Here is a 7,550-nt window from a genome sequence, read left to right on the forward strand (position 1 = left end):
GGCCCCTAGATTAGAGGTAATTTGAACTTTAGATATGAAATAAGAAAATAAATTTTCTTGTACTCTGGCTACTGAAGACCCAGTGCCCAGCTCACTTTCCTAACATGGCAGCAAAACCAGTGCCAAGTGTGCGGTGTATGCAACTTACATTCCCATGGCCATTCCAACCCCTAAATAACATTCTGAAACTCAAAGGAAAGAAAAAAGCAAAAAGAGAGGTTTCGTCTGATATCAACAGCCACTGAAGTGTATACAGTGATGCCAATTATTTAGGAGACTACATAGAACCACGTTAAATACATTGAACAAAATTCATTCAGTAAATATTTATTATTATGTGTCAGGTGCTATTCTAGGTACTGGGGTGGGCATACAGCGTGAACAAAAAGAGTCAAATTTCTATTCTCATGAACTTATATTTTACTTGGGGAGACAAGCAACAAATAGGCACAGAGTAAATATAGAATAAGTTGGGTGGTAATAAGAATCATGGAGAAAGTAAGGCATTGTGGTAATTCATGGCCCCTAACAGGGCAGGCTAGAAAACTCTTAGATCCTACTGGAGTGCAGGCATAGATAAGGCAAGACTGTCAAAGCCACAAGGACACCTAGGCACAAAGCCTTGATGATCTGTCTCACGTGGCAGCAGAATGATAAGATAGTATAGGTTGCTTCTGGTTGTTGAATGGCTGGGGGGTGAGAGGAGGTGGGTGAGGCAAAGCCCACAGTTCTGTGTTCCTCTCCCTGGTGGACCCCTCACTCCAAGTGGGCTGTGGAGACCACCAAATCCCAGAGGAGCCTCCATGAGAAAATGAGAGAGGTTGTGGGAAAGTGTCCCCAGTCACTTTCTTATTTATTCTTTGCATTGCTTACTAGCTGTTTCAGGAATCTTCGGTCAAGTTCTTGTCATCAGTTTTGCCCATCCTCAAACTTGAAGCAGTCTTTGTGGTCTGGCCTGGGTCGGGCTAAGAATACAATACAAACAGACATTGCTGGCATTGAAGGTGGAGGTGGGATTCACTTTAGAAAAGGTGATCAGGCAAGACCTATCTAATGAAGTGACGCCGCCGAGTACAGACATGGATAAAGTAAGGCAGTGAGCCTTGGGCTATAGGTAGGGGCTGGAGGTGGGAGGAGTGGAATTCCTGGCCCAGAAACAGCCAGTGTAAAAGCTCTGAGGCAGGATTGCTCTTGGGAGTTCAAAGGAAAGTGAGGCAGCCATGAGACTGGAGAGGAACGAGAAAGGGGAGAGGTAGATGATGTATGGAAAGGTCCTGGGAGGCCAGATTACTTATGGCCTTGTAGACCATCATAAGAACTTTGGCTTTTATTCTGAATGAAAATGTTGGGATTGGAGCAGGGGAGTGGCTGACGTAACTGAGATGGAGAAAGGACCACTCGAGCTGCTCTGTTTAGAACACGCTCTAGGGACAAATAATAGAAGCACGAAGACCGGTTAGGAGGCTATTTCACTGATCCAAGCAAGAGATGACAGTGGCTTTGACTAGTATGTTAGCACTAGAGAGAGTGACAAGTGGATGAATTCCTGATTATCTGTATTTTGAAGGTAGAGCACACCAGGTTTGCTAATCGACTTAGGTGCGAGGTTTATGAAAAAGAGAGGAATCAAAGATGACGCCACATTTTTAGCCTGAGCAACTGGGAAGAGAATTGAGGTGAGAATATGGAAGGGCTAGATTTTTTTTTTTTTTTGGCAGGGGTGGGGGATTAAGTTTGGCTTTGAATATGTTAAATCTGGTATGCCTACTGGACAAGTAAAATGAAGATGTGAAAAGATAGCAACCTATAGCTTAAGGTGAATTTAAAAGAGAAGTTATTCAAATTGCAGAAGTTTATCTGAAGGGATGTTACATATTTGGCTTGGCCTTCAATTTTAAAACAATGGGAAACTAAAACTTATAAGTTGTTTTTAGCGTTTAAGTTATGACTATAAATCTAATCATACTGGCACTGCTATATTTTCACTCCTGCCCCCCATCCAGATGTGAGGTTTACAATAAAGATACTTTCATAATGAAATCATTAAAGATTTTCAAACATGAGCTATTCACAAAGAATTGTATATGAATATTCATACCAACTTTATCCATAATAGCCAAGTATTGGAAACAACGAAAATATCCATATACAGGAGAAATAAACAAATTACAGTATATCTTTAAAAGTAAACTACTACTCAGCAATTATAAAGAAGTACTGACTCATGCAACAATGTGGATATCATAAACGTTATGTTGAGTGAAAAAAGCCAGACTAAAAGATTACAAATTCTGATTCCATTCAAGTAGAGTTCAAGAACAGCCAAAAACTAATCTATGGTCATAGAAATCAGAAAGTAGTTGCAGCAGATGGAGGAAAAATTGACTGGAAAGGGGTACAAGGGAACTCTCTGGGGTAATGAAGTTGTTCTGATGATTGTTAAGCCAGACATACAAAATTGTCAAAATTCACTGTATTAAACACATGTACATTTTATTGCATGGAAATTTTATCTAAAATACACAACAGGTAAAGCAACTATACTCCAATAAAGATGTTAAAAAAATAGAAAATAAAAAATAAAATAAAATACACAACAGAATATGAGCCAACTACTGAAAGGGTTATATACTACAGGAAAACCTAGGCTAAAAGCAATTAATCTAATTGAGCACAATGGGAGCTCTGAGTTTCCCAGCAATCAAGGCAAAAGGGAAGTAATTAATTAATTTAGCCCTATTATCTAATATCAGCAAGTATGAGAAAAAAATTTTCCAAACATTAAAGAATATTTAGATTAGAAATATTACAATATTTTTCAACATAACCTTTATAAAAGTTGAAGAGACATTTTTGGCTCATTTTTATTTCTATCGATCCTCAACAAAAGTCAAGAGAATATCGTTATGGTTCTATGAAGGCATTTCTATGGGGAGTTAAGGAGGCATTCGAGGTAGCTTTCTAGAGTGACAACTAGCTGCAAGGATAGTATCTAGAGACTCATTCCTGAGAAATAACTGCTTCTCAGGTTTCATAAGCTCACCTTCCTGGATGCCTCAGTTGGGTTTGTGACAGGAGTTGGGTATCAGATAATTAAGGGTTCACTAAAGTGTAATGTTCTCTGGAGTTGGTTAAAACTAGATATGTGGGGTTCAGCTACTAAACTTGTATGTGGTTAATTATATGTTTGTTATAAGAAATGTTCCAAGAAGCTGCCATATTCATGCCCAAGTGGAAAACCATGCGTGGGTCTATTTAGTCAGGTGTTAATGGATAACTTTATCTCTGGCATTCAGGAGCCTCTTCTGCGACTCCTTCCATGCTTCCCAGCAGTGGTATAACTGACAAATTAGGCAGGGCAATACTTTGTTGTGCAGGACTCCCACCTTTTAAGACATTTAGCATCCTTGGCTCCACCTAGGCAATACAAATAGCATCCCCAATCCTTGTGACAACCAAATAGTCCTACGTTTCTAAACTTAGTATCACCGCCTTTTGGTAATCACTGGGACTCTAAGGAATGTTGGTATCCTTTTGAATGTGGAAGAGCATCTGAACCCAAATTCAGTGGAATGACATAGCATGGACAAAGACTTAAGTTTGGTTTGAAACATTAGGGGATATATACCAGTCATCCACTTCTGTCACACAAAAACTTTCATATGACTCTCACAGAACATTTTACTTAGAATAAGGCTATGTCTGCACAATGAGCCTGCCAGGATGAAACAACCTCCAAGTAAAACCCTCACCAGCTGAATTAGTTGATCCACAAAATGTAGCTCATTCATTCAATAAATGTTAATTGAATTGTCCATTCAAATGATGAAGATTGTCTGCCAAAAATACTTTGGTTTTAATAAAGTTGATGTTAAACTTTTTTTTTTCTAGCTAGTTGACCAAGAATTTAGTTTATTCCTTCATTTAATGTTAAGACCTATTACACACCAACTAGAGAGGACAGACACAGTGGTAAGCTTTGCTAATAGCCTAATGGAAGGTTTCGGGGAGACAGATAATAAAATAACATGGAAGTTATTAGAATTAAAGAGGTATAGTGGCTTTTTCTGAGAAAAATTTTAATCCGAGATATAAAGGATGAGTAGGAATTAACTAAATGTTTTGTCTGTGGGGAGAAAGCGGTGCATGGAGAGAGAAAATTATTTTAGGCAGGGCCACCAGCGTATATGAAGGCCAGAACAGAAAGGTTACGATGAAAACATAAAAGTGGTGAAGAGAAATTTCATGAGGGCAGAATTTTAGGGCTTGGAAAGAGTTTGGATTTTTTCCTAAACGCAGCCTTATGAAAGAAAGACATGATCAGATTTATATTTAATCCAACTCACAAAGATCCAGAGTGGACAGATTTGAGAAAGCCAAGGTAGATTTTGGAAGAGACATCTAGACAACTGGGAAATGTTATATTATCCATAATAAAGGTGATGGTCAAGACTAGGGAATGAAGGTGGAATGGGGGGGGAAATGATTAATTCACTGCACAAATAATTAAGAGCTCCAACTATGTGCCAGGCACCCTATCAAGATATTGAGGAGTCTAGTGGGGGAGTTAATCAAAGAAGCAACAATGACAAAATATAAAATTTTAATCACTTTCATTGCCATGAAGAAATACGTGATGCTGTGAAATCATGAAACAGAATTTTCCTAATGCTTCAGGAAAGGTTTCCTTTGAGAAAGGGAACTAAATTCTGAAGGCTGACTAGAAGCTAATGAAAGGGCACGGTGAAGAATGAATGGGAATAATTTTCGAGAGGGAAAATAGCATTTACCAAGAAACTGTAAGGTAGCCAGTGTGATAGACCGCAAAGAGCAAAGGGGAGTATGATTAGGATGAGGCTGCAGAGGTGGGTTAGGGCTGCATTATGCAGCATTAAGTAATTTGCTCTTTATCCTAAGAGCCAAGGAAAGCTGTCAAAGTGTTTTGAAGCCGTGGGTGTTATAAAGAAAACATCAAATTTGTGTTTTGAAGACATTGTTGTGGCTGCAGTATGAAGAGTGGATTGCAGGGGTGAAGTGGATGTTAAGCCATGTTTGCAGAAGAGCAGGAAGATGCTGGAAGGTGGAGGAGTTGGTGGCTGGGGAGAGGATGGGGTTTCTGGCTTGGGCTTCTTGAACACACTCCCAGTTGAACACACGTAAGACCTCATCATCATCTGACCAGAGGAAGGTGTTTTCATTTTTACTGACTAGGGCAAGAATAAGGTCATCTAAAAATTACCCTACACACTGAACTGTTAACAATGGTGGGAATGGGACTGGAGAAGAGGATGGCAGAAAAAAGGGGGCACTTTTTATCATCAACATTTCTATATTATATGACTTCTACAATAAAAATGTGAGTACAAATATAAGCTTAAAACTGAATATAGAAATCCCATCAAATTATTTACAAATATACGCGAGAGTTAGGACTCTCTTGTTTTATGCCACTTAGAAATGGATTTTGAGCTCCCAAGAGCCCACTTCCACCCATCTGCTTCTCAGGACTGATCTGCAATAGAAGGCTGGAAGGATTAAGAGTCCACACTGAATAAAGACTTCAGTGTATATATATATATATATATATATATATATATTTTTTTTAAACTGGGCCAATCTTTTTTTTTTTTTAAACCCCATATTTATTTATTTATTTTTGGCTGTGTTGGGTCTTCGTTTCTGTGCGAGGGCTTTCTCTAGTTGTGGCAAGCGGGGGCCACTCTTCAACGCGGTGCGAGGGCCTCTCACTATCGCGGCCTCTCTCGTTGCGGAGCACAGGCTCCAGACACGCAGGCTCAGTATTGTGGCTCACGGGCCTAGTTGCTCCACGGCATGTGGGATCTTCCCAGACCAGGGCTCGAACCCGTGTCCTCTGCATTAGCAGGCAGATTCACAACCACTGCGCCACCAGGGAAGCCCCCTATATATATATATTATTAAATCTTAAATTGTGATTAATATTGTCTCAATAAGATAAAGCCTAACAGTGATAAACAGTGAGACAGCTGAGACTAAACCATGCTTCTTCCTCATGTAATACATGAATGAGAAAGACCCAGAGAGAGGAAAGCTAACATTGACTTTGGACGAGACATTCAACAACATGTCCTTATAAAAAAAGGACATGTCCCATATCCTTTTTTTTTTTTTTTTTTTTTTTTTTTTTTGCATTATGTGGGCTTCTCACTGCTGTGGCCTCTCCCGTTGCGGAGCACAGGCTCTGGACATGCAGGCCCAGCAGCCATGGCTCACGGGCCTAGCCGCTCCGCGGCATGTGGGATCTTCCCAGACCGGGGCATGAACCCGTGTCCCCTACATCAGCAGGCGGACTCTCAACCACTGCGCCACCAGGGAAGCCCCCATATCCTTTTTATAAAGATACATATGAAGCCCTTACTGAGTCTCAAAGAGTTAAATGTGCAAAGATTGTTGTCCATCAGAGTAGGATTTACATAATTCTGGGCAACAAACTCTTCGCTAGGTGGAGAGGGGGTGTCTAGTAAACTATTAAATGTGCCCTTTGAGGAATGTTATAGATTCGGCCAGTATGACATAACCGCATTCAAACATGGAATCTGGACCTGTTCCTCCCCATAATCCATTTGCTTTTCGTTAACAGCATTATTAAACTGCCTTTAAGTTTCTTTATATTCTACACCCCACTTGTGCTATGTGAGATAAATACCATTTAGAACACTGTGTTTTGTTTTGTTTTTGCATCCCACTTATTAACATGTGTGTTGAGAATCTAAAATGGATACAGGAAACGCAGAAATTTAAAAAATATGCACTAAAAAATAAGATCAGGATTCACAAAAAGCATAACTGCCAACAACTGTACAGACCTCTACAAAGCACTCTCACATTTATTATTTCATTTTCTTCCACCTTTTGAGCCAGAGTCTTACTGCTGTGTCACCGATGAATGATCACGATCAGAGTCCTAACAACTTGCAAAGATTTTAATCTTCTGACTTGTGTGCTCTTCTTTCAACCATGCAATAGGGATACAATGTTCCTGGAAAGGAGCTGGATTAGAGCAATCTTAGGTAAATACGCACATACACAAGATGGAGTGCCGCACAGAACTCAAGGACAGGGACGCATGTACAGCTGAGTCTCGCCTAAGCCGCCAGGAAACCAGGCAGTCCTCTGTGCCTGCCTGATGATGTCATCTTCTCACTCACTTCCTTTGCCTTCTGATTTTCCCAAGCCCATGCCCACACCAAGACTGCAGTCTCAGGCATGGCACATGAGTTCAAAGGGTATAACCCAGAATCTCAGTTGGAGTTCCCAAACTCTTGGGCAACATCTGACTGACCAAGCTTGGGTGAGAGGGGCACCCCTATTCAACTGACCCTAAATAAGGGATACATCTCAGCATTTTTAATGGCAAAAATGTCATACATTACTGAAATGTCCAACAAGAGAGAACTTATTAGAAAATTATAGCACATCCACGATAAATATAATGCAGCCTTTAAAATGCAGAATTTTCAATGATCTGTAAAGTGCTTATATTAAGTGGAGGAAAAGACTGTAAACAGTAA

The sequence above is a fragment of the Mesoplodon bidens genome (assembly GCF_964165515.1).
Source record: "Mesoplodon bidens genome assembly, chromosome: 17".
In the NCBI taxonomy this organism is placed as follows: Eukaryota; Metazoa; Chordata; class Mammalia; order Artiodactyla; family Ziphiidae; genus Mesoplodon; species Mesoplodon bidens.